General features: G+C 32.2%; 1 non-coding gene across 1 annotated transcript; it reads left to right on the forward strand.

The window, feature by feature from the left end:
* The first annotated feature begins 14,130 nt into the window (after nucleotides 1-14,130).
* On the forward strand, nucleotides 14,131-14,238 carry LOC136404661 (U6 spliceosomal RNA). Its single transcript, XR_010751377.1, has one exon. It is a non-coding gene; the product is annotated as a U6 spliceosomal RNA (small nuclear RNA).
* The last annotated feature ends 825 nt before the right edge of the window (nucleotides 14,239-15,063 follow it).

A 15,063-nucleotide genomic window follows, 5' to 3' on the forward strand; every position in this document is an offset into this window, starting at 1 on the left:
TGGGCCATCTTTGCTCCAATGGAGCCTTGGCTGCGGGAGGGGAAGAGAGAGACAGAGAGGAAAGAGGGGGTGGGGTGGAGAAGCAAATGGGTGCTTCTCCTATGTGCCCTGGCCGGGAATCGAACCCGGGTCCCCCGCACGCCAGGCCAACGCTCTACTGCTGAGCCAACCGGCCAAAGCCGGTCAAGATTTTCTTAACAAGGGAAAGGGAAGCATTCATATTATAGAAATTTTAAAAAATGTCCCTTTACTATATTAGAAATTCTAATGAAGCAAGGGTTTTATTATATATCTGTTTAATAAATAAACATATGTATATCTCTCAATGTCTCTTAAGTCAACATTTCTTCTCACTAAATTCTACTTTATCTCAGTTTTCCAATCCTTGATGTTATACTCTCAGATACATTACTTCATTTATTGTTGGTCTGGAAATCTAGTTTAGCCTCATGATGAATACAATGATGGTGAAGTTTGCTGGCTTTCCTTGCATACTTCAAGAATATAATGTTGAGCATATTCTTCTGCAGTCTTTATTAAAATTGTGCTAAAATTTATTCTTTTAGTTCATCAAAAATATTTATGCAACTGAATAAAATACAATATTATCAAAAACTGCAAATGTTTAGCACAAAATTTCAGGCAAGATCTTACAATTTGTCTTGGTTTTACTTATTGTAATTGTTTCATGGTACCATGTCCTCATGCGCATGCATACACACACACACACAAATAGGTTCAGATACCACACTAATCAAGGTATGTGACCATTGTTAGTCTGTATCACACTGATCATGGCCTGCGTTCCCTTCTGAATGACCTATAAACAAATCAACAAGAGAGGCTTATAACAACTACAAAATGGGCCTTTACTTCTATATCATTTTTAAATCTATTCATAAACAAATATAATCTAATATTTATTTATGTAATTACTCAAGGTAGGACTTATCTTTGCTTTATATTTTGGACTCAACATTAAGGTAAAATTTACTGTAAAATATAATACTACATGAAGTTTCAATACCAGAAACATTTTTTATGATTCCTATGTTAACATCATTTCTCAGACTATATCTTAAATGACCTAAACATTCATATTAACTTTTAGTATTAAGGCTATTAAAATGTGTCACATACTTAAAAAGAAAAATCAAAACAAAACACTGAAGCAAAATCATTAACCTAGTCAGTGACAAGAGATCTGCTTTAAGTTTAGAATTTACCCAAGGAAAGGATGTCAATAAGCAGCGATGAGTTCCACAAAGCAGGTGCATTACAGCAAATAAATCAATCACTCAAAATGACATTTCAAACCTGAAGAAATAAGAGATCTGTGTCAATTGACTTCAGCTAACAATCTTTAGAAAATGAACTTGAAAACTCTATAAGGTAACTTTGTTTATAGGCATGGCATTTTAACACAGTACTGGAACACTACTGGTAATGTAACTTTTAAAAAAACATTTGGGTAGTCAAATCAGAGACTTCATAGCAAGTAGTAATCGAGCCATACTATTAATAAGGCTAGATTAATGTTATCATTCAAAAAAGCCCATAATTAATAATATGCAAAAAAGTTATCTAAAAAGTGAAATATGTTGATTGCAAAAGAAATACAATACCTAAAAGAAAAGGCCATCATACTTTAAATGAATAGGCAATGTCAATCAAAGTGACCCACATTTTAATAATAGCTTAGATTTAAAATATTTATTAAATAAAATCTGGATACTATAAGTTATTCAATAAATTATACAATAGAGTACATGAAACCACAAACACTAAATGTCAGGTAATGTCTAAGGGGCTGAGATTGGAAAAAATAAAAGAATGCAAGGTGTCACTTTTGGACATATTTTAAGTTAGTGATAAGGTATTTAAATAAATTCCACTGAGACCATAGAAAGTAATAATGAACACTATGTTAAAGTTTATTTAGAGATCATTAATAAATGGTTCACATAATCAAAATGGTGTTAAATAACAGTGTGAGAATATGCAAAATATTGAAAAGCAGCTTTCTATTTGTGCTTCTAGAAAATGTGACACATGTTTAATAAAGGCAAACTGTGTCTCATTCTAGGCTTTGGAAAATAAAGGCTCTTTTATGCCTCCCTTTTCCATAAGCTCCCCTGTTTTCAATAATTGTCATTCAACTACTGAGTGATGAGTAACTGACAACTTAAATATGATTCATTTGAGATTTATACACATGAAAATACACAATACTGTCTCCACTATTTTTTCCATTTTTATATTATTTGTTTTTAAAGAACATTTTGAACTCTAGTAGATTCTCTTCAGAATGCACTGTAAATGAAGTGAATAGTAATTCTATGCTCAATAATGTTGCATTTTAGACAGTAAATTCTTAGTGATCAAATTTTCCAGAGAAGGTGAGCATTTCATTCATTAAATTAATTGGCTAGTAAAGTCAGGAAAACTTTTTTGGTTTATTAAAACATACAAAAAGATTTCTTTTAAAATTTAAGACTTTATTTTTAAAGCAGTTGTAGGTTTACTATATAATTAAGGGGAAGTTTTACTATAAAATTTATATTTATTTTAAAATATGAGATTTCTCATTTACCCACTCTCTCCCCACATGCATAGCCTCCCTTCTTATCAACATCTCTCTCCAGAACAGTACATTTTTTTTCTTTGTACCAAGAATGAACCTACATGGACATGTCATAATCACCCAAAATCCATAGTTCATATCAGGGTTCAGTCTTGATGTTGTACAATCTATGACTTTAGACAGATAATTATTATAATATCATGCAAGATATTTTACTACACTCTGCTTACTCATCTCTGTACTCTCCTGTGACCACTAATCTATTTACTTTTTCCAGAGTTTCACCTTTTCCAGAATGCCATATAAGTGGATTCATAACAATTTATAGCCTTCTCAGGTTGGCTTATTTCACTTAGCAATATGGATTTAAGTGTACTCCATGTTATTTCATGGCTCAATCATTCATTTCTTTTGTGTACTATCCAAATAATATTCCAGTGTTTGAATGAACCATAGCTTATTTATCCATTATTGAAGGACATCTGGAGTACTTCAAAGTATTGGTAATTACAAATAAAGCTGCTGTGAACATCTGTATGCATATTTTTGTGTGAACATAGGTTTTTAATAACTTTGGGTAAATCCCAACTAATTTAATTGCTGGATTACATAGTAAGAGTATGCCATTTTGTAATAAACTACCAAACTTTCTTCCAGAGTGGCTGTACCATGTTAGATTCTGGCCAATTCTGGCCAGCAGTCTCACAAAGTTCTTGTTTCTCCCTATCCCCTCCAGTGTTGCCTGTGTTCTGGATTTTGGCCCTTCTATTAGTTGTGTAATGAAACCTTATTGTTTTAATTTGCATTTACCTAATGATATATGATGTGGTGCATCTTTGCATATACTTATTTATTATCTTTATATTTCTTCTTAAATTTTTAATTAGGATTATTATTAGAATTCTTATATTTACACATAAAGTAGTATTTAAACTAGTTACTCATTAAAGCTAAAAATTTATTATGTCTGAGAAGATGAAGAAAACATATGAATTTTCTTTTACATATAGATGACACTTTTTTCTGTTAATTGCAGAAAGTGATAAAACTGAGCCAAGTAGATTATAGAAGATATGGAGCCATCCACAGACTCATCAATTAAAAAATATCATGTAATATACTTTTTAAATTATTTATTTATTTTAGGAAGAGAGAAAGAGGGAGGGAGGGAGAAAAATATTGATTTATTATTCTACTTATTATGCATTTATTAATTGATTCTTATATGTGCCCGAACATGGGACAGAACCTGCAAACTACAAATATCTGAAAGACATTCTAACCAATTAAGCTACTTGGCCAGGGCTTAATGTACCATTGTTAATACTAGCAAAATAGGAACTTTCTCACATAAAATGCTAGCATTTAAGGACTAAAACACTATCTTGTTTTAAATTACATTTTCTTCTTATTGTCTAAGAATAAATTTGGTTAAATTTTTTATAAATAGTGAAATAATTTACATTTAAATTTTGGTAGAAAATAAAAAGCAAAGGGATTTTAAATGACGAATAAACAAAAAATCTGACCTAAAAATTTAAGGAATAGCTTTCTTACTTTTCTTCTAAGATTACCAAGGTTAAACTACCATTCTGCTTTTGCAGCATTGTTATATGTAAGATACCATATGTTAAAAATACCTAGTTCAGCACATGATTGCTACTCAAACAATGTTAACTCTATTTGAATGCTAGGCTTGTTTTTATATAGACTTTCAAGAAATTGATTGATCCATACACATTGAACGGTCAATAATTTTTAAATATAAAACAAAATAAATTGAGTCTAAATTATGAAGACCTCTAGTGACAAGCTAAGTTTTTTTTTAAAAAAACTATTAAACAAAGAAGATTATTCAAAGATTATAATCAGGGAATATACAATATGACAATTTGGTTTAGCATAACTAATCTAACTTGATTGACAAATGATTGTGTGCATTCATGTGAATGTAAGAATTAAAAATGATTTAAAAGAGTCCCTTAAAATTCAACGGGTTGAAATAGATGGCTAACATCTTGGTTTCTTCCTCTTTTTGTTTGGCATTTGAGTCTGAACACATTTCTGTATTGAATTTCATGATTTGTATGTGATAATAAGTCTCTTAGTATGCTCTACTGGATAGTTCTCTTTATTCCTGACAGTTCACACAAATAGCAATAAACTTATCTGATGCCTGCTGCTTTCTTTATGTCTTTTGGAAATGAGTTACTGTTATACATTAGGATAAAGTGAATTCTATTCTTTTATGCATGGATTTGAGTGGTCTGGTACTTTAGATTTTTTCTGTTATGTTGCAGAATATAATTAAATACAAACTGATCCACTGTAAGAAGAGTGTCATATAAATACTGTTGTTATTGTGGAATCTGAGATTTGCCTCCATGGACACTGTGCCAAGCTAACATTCAGGGATTCACAGCCTAACATTGACACTGAAGACTAGGAATTTAAGCAGTCATTATTTAAAGTAAATTTATTATGAGTTGAGTAAAACTTGTATATAGTGCATAAAAAAGTATCAACAAATTTCTTTACAGCAACACATTGAAATGAAATTATAAAAACTTCAAGAATTTTTAAGCAATAAATATAACTATTCTCTCCATCTCAGTGTTTATAGGCTAATAATTTTAATGTTTGTACTAAGACACTACTATAATGACAGAATATAAACAATGTAACATTATGAATTTTGGCATATTTATTAATCTAGAATAAAATTAGAAGTCAATATCATAAGCATCTCTATTGACTTGGAAATAGTAAAAATTCTTCAACTGTGTTGTTTGTATCTAAATTAAAAAATAAAAGGACAAAATGCCAGATAAAAGTAAAAATATTTAATTAAGAAATAACTCAGTTAAATTATACAAGAATGTTATATAAGAAGACTAATTCTTTCTTGATTCTATTTGAGTACTGGAAATATAGCTTTCTAATATGGGTTGCTGTGAGAGTCTTTTTTTGTGACAGAGACAGAGAAAGAAAGAGACAGAGAGAGACAGACAAGAAGAGAGAGAGATGAGAAACATCAATTCTTCATTGCAGCACCGTAGTTGTTCATTGATTGCTTTCTCATACATGCTTTGATGGGGGGGGGGGTATCGCAGACCGAGAGATCGCTTACTCAAGCCAGCGACCTTGGAGTTTCGAACCTGGGTCATCTGTGTCCCAGTCCGATGCTGTATTCACTGTGCCACTGCCGGTCAGGCACTGTGAGAGTCTTATTTGCAGATTGTTCTGTTCTGTAGAGACGATATCTTGACTAAAATATGAGTCCTCCCTACATATAATTTCACAAACCTATTGACTTATTTATTCTGGAAAACAGCAGGTAAGCTCAGGTTTATAGGACATAGATAAAGTTTATTCCAACAATGGTTGGCATATTTACTTATTATTTTTCTCAAAATTGTGATAAAATGATATAACAAAATCATTAACCAATCAATTGCAATTTAAATATATTGTTCACAAAAATTAGGGGTATTTCAAAATGAATATGAAGCAATAAAATATCCCCCAATTTTTGTGAGCAGTACATATGTATGTTACTATAGGAATCATGCTTAACTTCAGATAAATGAAGATGATGTTTATAAAGAACCTCATGTAATATACAACATATTATACATTTTCAATAATTTAACCTGAGCAGGTGGTGGTGCAGTGGATTAAGAATCTAACTGGGACACAGAGGACTCAGGTACAAATCCCTGAAGTCGCTGGCTTGAGTGTGGGCTTATTTGGCTTGAATGTGGGCTCACCAGCCTGAGCACAGGGTCACTGACTTGAGAGTGGGATCATAGACATGACCCCAATGTCACTGGCTTGAGCGCAAAGGTCACTGACTTGAATCCCAAGGTCAATGGCTTGCGCAAGGGGTCATTAATTCTGTTGGAGTTTCCCGGTTAAGCCACGAATGAGAAAACAATCAATGAACAACCTAGGTGCTGCAACAAAGAATTGCTGCTTCTCATCTCTCTTCCTTCCTGCTGTCTGTCTCTATCTGTCCTTCTCTCTGTCTCTCTCTCTATCCCTATCTTTCTTGCTTAAAAAAATAATAATTATATAAAACAACAATTGAAGAATTCCTTTAAAATAATTCTAGTTAAGACTTATAAAGGTATTTAAAGTTAAAAGCTTATTTTACACATATTGGTAGTTGGAACGCCTATCCTTACATTTCTCCAATAATATAAATATTAATTTAATTGTTGCTGATTTGATCTAGGCTTGTCTGTATTAACTCAAGGTAAAAATTCTGAATAATCTTAAATATATCTGCTAATATTGGGTAAATGAGGCTCTTTAGCAATTGTTTGTTCTAGCTATCATGAGTATTGTTTTCTGTCTCTTGCCTATTAAAAAAATGTGCATACAAACACTGCCTACAAAAGCACTAAAGCCTTTTAATCAAAAGAAAAAATAAAACCTTTGATATCTGCCTTCTTTAAAGTAGAACAACAGTAATTATTGATGTATATATGAGTTTTAGTCAAGATTTGATATAGAAGTAATCATATGTAACAGTATAAAATGAAAATCTGTTGTCTTACTATATTCAGCTTTACTAGTTAAAGAGCATATTGAAAAATTATGTGTTGTAGAAGTGGAGGACACATTTAGAGACAAATTTCTAGCTATAGCACCGAAAATCATCTGTTTCTTTGTTTAAAGCTGTATTGCAAAGGCCAAGAGCCTTATAGAATAACCACATGTTTAAAATGGAGTAAAAATTATTGCTAATAGTTAAGAAAATAAATATTAGATTAATCTATGGCCCTATGTTGGCATTAATTATATTACTATATATTCTAAAGATGCAAACAATAAAAATCTGTTACCAAATTTCCCCTTCATGTTTACATATTGATACAAAGATTGCTTGTGGACATCTTGAATTGAAGGTGCTTGAATTTCTTACAAAATATAAAGCCATTGAACTGTTTTCCATATTTTACTTCTCTTCTGATAATTATGGGAAAACAGTAAATAAAAAGCTTACTCTCATTTTTTTGTGACAGATTCTTCCATTATTGAATTGATAATTATATTAACTTCTTTCTTTAAAACTAATTCCAATAAATGTAAAATCACCCCCTGGAATAATTGCTGGTTGTTTTTTGTTTTCATTCTATTTACCTGTAAAAAGTTAGAAGAAAACATCAAAATATGATTAGCTCTGAAGAGTCACAAATGTACAGAAACATATATAATGAATTGTTCTCTGCAATAATGAAAATGGATATACCAGTTAATGATATATTTAAACACACATTTGAAACAAACTCTGGAATAAATAGCGATTAAAAAAAATTGTATGAGAAAAAAACAAGGCTTAGAGCTTAAATTTTGCAAAAGCCACATATTTAGTAAGGTTAAAACTTGCATTTAAACTTCAAAGTCCATTCAATTTCCAGTACATTGTGAAGTAGGAGGATAGTCCAGCTATGAGGAGTCAGGCATAGAGTAAAATTCCACATTTGAAATTACACAAATGGAGCAGGTTAAGATCTTTCCAGTTTATTGGTGATGATATTATGAAAGTAGAGTGGAGAAGAGTAGACTTATAGATCATTGGAATAAGCTGTTCGAGGGTGGGGGCTTAATGAGTAGGAGGGATAGAGCAAACCCCCACCAAACGAGAAAGAAAGACTAACGGACACAGACAATAATGTAGTGATTGCAGAAGGCAGGGCCAAGGTGGGGGAGGAGTAAGTCCGGGCTGGGGTGGGGGTAGGTCGGGAGGTAGAGGGTGGTAGGTAGAGGAGAGTATATGGGTGATAAGTAGTTGAAGGCTGAACACACAACACTGAATACAGAGACGTGTTGTAGAATTGGACACTTGAAACCAGTATAATTATATAGTGTTACCCCAATTATACAGTGTTACCCCAATACATTTCATTGAAACAAGTTTTAAAAAATACTTAGTTCAAAATACAGGACAAATAAAAATAAAAATAGGTATAATTTAAAATAAATTTAGCATTGCCTGACCAGGTGGTAGCACAGTGGGTAGAGCATCAGTCTGGGATGTGAAGGACCCAGGTTCAAAAGCTTGAGGTCGCCTGCTTGAGCGCAGGCTCATCTGGTTTGAGCAAGGCTCACCAGCTTGAGCCCAAGGTCACTGGCTTGAGCAAGGGGTCAGTCGGTCTGCTGTAGCTCCTGGATCAAGGCACATATGAGAACGCAATCAATGAACAACTAAGGTGCCACAATGAAGAATTGATGCTTCTCATCTCTCTCCCCTCCTGTCTCTCTCCCCTTCTGTCCTTCTCTCTGTCTGTCTCTGTCTCTGTCACTAAATAAATAAATAAAATAAAATAAAATAAAATAAATTTAGCAATACTCAAGATGCTAGATAATCTGAACTTGTAAGAAAGTCCCCAAGTTGGGAATGGAAATAGTGTAGTCTGTTACTTGATAATGATTTGATAGATGTAAGACTGATTTCAAGGAAAAGTGTATTTCTGGTGAATAAGTATGGGCAGATGATATGACTGGTAAACAATGGCCCTGGTAAAAATTAATAAATAAATAAATGTATACACCCTGTATCTTAAGACAGAGTGAATGTGGGAGATTTAGAAGCATCAACCCTATGGGAAGTTATAGCGAAAATAGAAGACATAAAGTAAAGTAGTAAATGAATAAAAAGCATTTTTAAATGGTACTTTTCAGATTTATAAGTTTCTATCATATTTACTTTAAAAGAAGCTGAATGTCACTTGTTTTATTGTTTTACTATGTACATTCTACTTTGAGGCGTAAATGAATCTTATCTGGGAGGATATGCTATGTACAATGAGAAAAATCAGTGAATTTCCATAAAGTGGAGTAACAAATGATTAACTATACCTATAAACAATGATTTCAAAGTTATTACTGAGAAAAGTGTATTCTTTCATAAAAAGTACTTTTAAAAGATATTAAATAATAAAAAAGTGTTAAAATAAAAAATATTACCGCTTTTTCAAAAGAAAAATTTTATGTTAATAATCTTTGAACCACCAGATATATATACACACTTAAGAAATTGATCAAAACAAAATATTTAAGTATTTTAAAAGCTAAAAAAGTTACTTAAAGATAGATTTTTATATCTTAAAATCTCCAAGCAATTCAAGTAACACTGCTTTAGTTATGATTCCAATATATATTGCTATAAAACTTGGAATAACAAAATTTAAACAAATGAATTTCAATAAATAAAAGATTATGGAATTTAAATAGTTTCCAAGAGATTTGATAGTATTCTAGAACATAGATAAATACCTAGACTTAATACCTTTCTTGTGAGATTTAAGCTGCTTTACATAAATCCCTTACTTCAGGTCAGTAAGCCATACATATTTTCTGCTTTAGTTTTATTTTAATTATATTTTTCTCCAAGTATAATATGTTTATGGTAAGAAATAAAAATGACACCATATATGATGAAAAGCCTTAATATAATCTGGCTTTCTAAGTTTCAATCGGTCTGACTCTTGAGAATCTACTTCAGAATCTTTTAACTCTTCTCAGTTTTATTTCTTCTAGTGCTTATCACAATAACTATATAAAATAGTTATACATATTTTTTTATTTAACCACTGTAACAATGTGATTTAGAAAAAGAAATTACATTTGATATTTATCTCTGTTCCTGGCACTGAGCTTCTAAAACTTTTAAAATTTCCCAAGTGATGACAGCCATAAAAGTGTCTTTTGTTAGGCCTGACCTGTGGTGGTGCAGAGGATAAAGCACTGACCTGGAACGCTGAGGTCACTGGTTTGAAACCCTGGCTTCTCTGGTCAAGGCACATATGGGAGTTGATGTTTCCTGCTCCTCTCCTTTCTCTCTTTCTCTTTCTAAAATAAATAAATAAAATCTTAGAAAAAGTGTCTTTTGTTATGTCAATAAGTGATTTTTGGTCAATACCTAAAGGTTGGGTTTAAATGCCAGGAATCCAACCATATAATTAGAGGATTGGAACTTTCAGCTCTACTCCCTGACCTCTGAAGAGTATAGAGGCTGGAGGTGGAATTAATCACTGGTGGTCAATGATCTAATCAATATGCATACATAACTAAGCCTCCATAAAAACCAAAAGGAACGGAGTCTGGAGAGTTCCCAGGTTGGTAATCACATCGAAATTTAAGGAGAGAGAACGGTGCACTCAAAGAGGGCATGGAAATGCCTTACCCTCTCCACACATCTTGCCCATGCATCTCCTCCATCTGGCTGTTCCTGAGTTATATCCTTTTATATTAAACTAGTAACTTAGTAAGCAAAATGTTTGTCTGAGTTCTCTGATTGGCTTTAACAAGTTAATGGAATCCAAGGTCATTAAACATCCAACCTATAGCCAGTTGGTCAAAAGCACAGGTGGCAATCTGGACCAGAAATTGGCGTCTGAAGTAGAGATGCAGTCTCCCAAGGACTGAGCCCTAACATGTGGGATCCAATGCTGTCTCCAGGGAGGTAGTGTCAAACTTGAGATGAAGTATAGTGCAGCCAGCTGAGAAGTGCTTGGTGGTGTGGCAAAACATACCCTCCCCCTCCCCCTTCCTTTCCTCTCCTTACACACTAAACTTAAAGCAGAATCCAAATTGGGTGCAGAATCTAATTTTCAACAATACCTAGTGGATATCATATAAATGCTGAGGATTGATAAATAAATGATTGCTGTTTTCCATTTATTTTTGGTAATAGTTGTAATATTATATATTTAAAAATTATAATAAACATGTATTTTTAGAAATAAATATTCAACATATCTTATAACCCTCAAATTTTAAGATAAATATATGTCCCCTTATATTATTCTACATTTTTTTTCTTAATAAAAAATGTTTGATGTTTTTACTTTTTTTTTACATTATATATTAGTACCTATTAATCATTTTACATTTAGGCCTCTAATATTTATATTTTTCCAAATTCATAATAAAATAAAATTCTAAACTTTGAATCACTGTTGCTCTTGGAATGTGTGGAACAGATTAGTGTGCACTGGTTACCCATCCTAGGGGAGAATGCTAAACACTTCTGTCCATTAAATCTTGATATCAGTGTCACCAGGAAGAACACAACGCAGTCAAGCTCTGATTGAATAATGCTTCCTCACAAGAGAAGAAACTGAGCAGAATCAGCTTCAGTAATGGGATTTGGTACCCCACGGCCAGTAGGTCTCTCCTGGAGGTCAAAGCAGGGTAGTTTGCTTACATACACCCTGAAAGACCCTGTGCCTTCCTGGTTGAGGACAGATATAACATTAGAGTTGGCCAGATGCCTTAGAATGCACATGCTTCAAATACAAAACAGCATTCGTTTAGATTGGAACAAAATGTACTTCCACACAAGATGATTACCTGGGTTCAGGCTGTGTGGGCTCTTGAACGTTGGTAAGGAAGTGTTCTTGGCACAGTCTATGTAGACAAACGAGGGCTGACAGACTACATGCCAGTCGATACTACTTTTCCAAACAGAAAGTCAGATTTAAATCCACTGGGTTTTTTTTTTGTTTTTTTGGTATTTTTTGTAAATGATCGTTTTTCATAACAGTCATTGGGCTTTTAAGATCTCTTTGTTCTTAATGTTTATAATTTCATGAGAATTTTCTGGTTCTGTTTTATTTTTCAATTTCATCATTCCATATAATCATAGATATAAATATATATCCTTCAATACTGAACTTTTTTTAAATAAAAATTTTTAACTTTTTTTAAAAATAAATTTTAGTTTATTTATTTATTTTTAAAATTTTTTGTTTTACAGAGAGATAGAGTCAGAGGGAGGGATGGATAGGGACAAACAGACAAGAACAGAGAGAGATAAGAAGCATCAATCATCAGTTTTTCCTTGTGGCACTTTAGTAGTTCATTGATTGCTTTCTCCTATGTGCCTTGACAGTGGGCCTTCAGCAGACCGAGTAACCCCTTGCTCAAACCAGCAACCTTGGGTCCAAGCTGATGAGCTCTGCTCAAACCAGATGAGCCTGCACTCAAGCTGTTGACCTCGGGGTCTTGAACCTGGGTCCTCCGCATCCCAGTCCGATGCTCTATCTACTGCACCACCACCTGGTCAGGCATAACTCTTTTTCTCTCAATATTTTTTGTTCTTGCTTCTAGAGCTTACTAATAAGTTTTTGGAACTTTGGATCAAGTTCCTCATATTTCTCAATTTATCTTTTTATTCAGCTTTTAAACAAATTTCCCCAATTTTATTTTGGCAACTTTAAAAAATTTTTAATTATATACTTTATATATAGATATTTATTATATGTATGCATCTATACATATATGTGTATAAATTTATATGTCAGTATGTGTCTATATGTATATATGTGTATTTATGTGTATATATGCATATATTACACATGTGTAATAAATTTTTCAAGAGTGAAAATTAGCTTAGGTAAGCATCATTTAAAAACTGTATAGATAAATTATATTACATACACAAATCAACATGTACCAAATTTAAGAAAATAACAAGTGAAAAATAAAGCAAAATGAGATAAAAATATTTAAACAATGCATTACCTAAAAACATAAATATAAACAAAATAATTAGGTAGCCAAAGTAATGGAAGAGAATGCAATATTTGCTATGAAGAAAAGGGATAATTTCAATAAATTTAAAAAGTTCATTGATGCAACTTTCTTTCTCTTTGGTAGAAATAGCAAAATGCACCTAACTGTGTTATTGTATATTTAGTAACTTTGTCACTGTTGGGTTCAAATGAATACAATCAGGGTTGCTAAGAAATTTCTCAAAACAATTTTTAAGTAATTGTTATTATTGTACTTAATTTTGCTTGAAAGTTATAAAAGCATGCTTACAATTAACCATAGTTTAATTTGCCTACAAATATTTTTCTGTCCATTTCATTTTTATGTTTTAAATAATTTTATACAATTCAGACTATGTGTTACAAACTTACTCTTCTTATTTCATATGGAGTTGTTGCATATTTGATTCAAAGAATTAACCATAGTAGTGGCTGGATAATGCATTCTTTATTAGAAGTATTGGATTACATTTAATATCCATTTTAAAATTAACTATATGTTATATTTACTTTTGTTATTATCATTATATCTAGCTTTTAAGACAAGAAACCTGAAGCTCCCTCATGGAAATTCTCAAATTCCCACTTTATCAATAATTTCATATACTGGTTGAAGTAAAAAAAAGACTCTCCTAAAGTCAATATATCCCATATTCCCCTTAATCATAGTGAAGGAACAAATAATCGAAACAGACAAACACACATCCAAAACATCAACCAAAACCGATGTGACTGAGAAAGTGTAATTCTGCTCTATCAGTGCCTGAAATCATGTACAGATCTCAGGCTTGTGCTGCCCAATCCTAGAAATATAAATGTGGATAAAGAATTGTAGTAATTCAGAATTTACTGAGAAGCAGAAGTGATGGCCCAGAGCCTCAATCACTATCCAAAATCTTTCTTCTTATCAGTAGAATAGTCTCATTCCACTGGTGGATTTCCTAAAGCTCTACATGAAAATTATTTTGAGAAAAAACACTTGTGCTTGTTTTTGCAGCACGTACACTAAAATTGGAACAACACTGAAAAGCTTAGTGTGGTCCCTGTATAAGAGTGACATGTGAATTTGTAGTGTTCCATAATATTAATGTATTTAGTCCAGAGTTTTTTATTATGGTAACAAAAATTTTTAAAAATAGTGGTGATGGCCACACATCATTGTGAAGGTAATTATTGCCATGGAATTTACAAAGATTGTTAAAATAGCAAATTTTATTATATGTATAATAATTATTTTTAAAAATAATGCAAGCAAATAAACTTATGAAATCAAAACATATTTAGGAGAATTCATTATGTTGAATCATTGTTCTCAATTCTCCTTACTCTTATAAAGGAATTTTGGAAGTTAATTAGAAAGATGAAAATATAAAAGTATAATTACTATTTTTTCCCATTTTAAGACCGAGCAACAAATAGAGCAGTATTTTGAATATGAAATTCATTGTAAATAATTCATACATATTGAAAGTCATAGTAGACATGGGGGTGTTAATAAAAAAAGAAGTGTTAAGTCTTTGGATACTGAAGTATAATCCTGGAAAGAAGAGAAGAGGGAGAAATAAGTTCTTCCAGGGGATTTGGCCCTGCTCTTAATTAAGTAATGAAACTCCTCAACACCTTGGCAAGGTCATCACAGTTGCTGGTCATTTACTCTGTTTGCAGTGAGCGAAGAATCTGATGAGTTCCTTTATCACATCCTTTCTCTTCCTGTCCTGCTTCTCCTCTTTTGTCATTCAGGTTTCTCTTTCCTTCTTCTTTCTGCCAATGTGATTTTTCTCCCCCTCCTCTCTTTATTGAAAAGCTCATAGGCCGTTCCCCAAAGTAAAGTCCTTGTTTATAGACGAATTGTTTTCCAGTTTAATCTGCTGGTATGTTCAAAATTTATTTATGAATCTCTTGCTAATTTGCTAA

This window comes from Saccopteryx leptura, chromosome 4 (genome assembly GCF_036850995.1).
Source record: "Saccopteryx leptura isolate mSacLep1 chromosome 4, mSacLep1_pri_phased_curated, whole genome shotgun sequence".
NCBI classification, from domain to species: domain Eukaryota; kingdom Metazoa; phylum Chordata; class Mammalia; order Chiroptera; family Emballonuridae; genus Saccopteryx; species Saccopteryx leptura.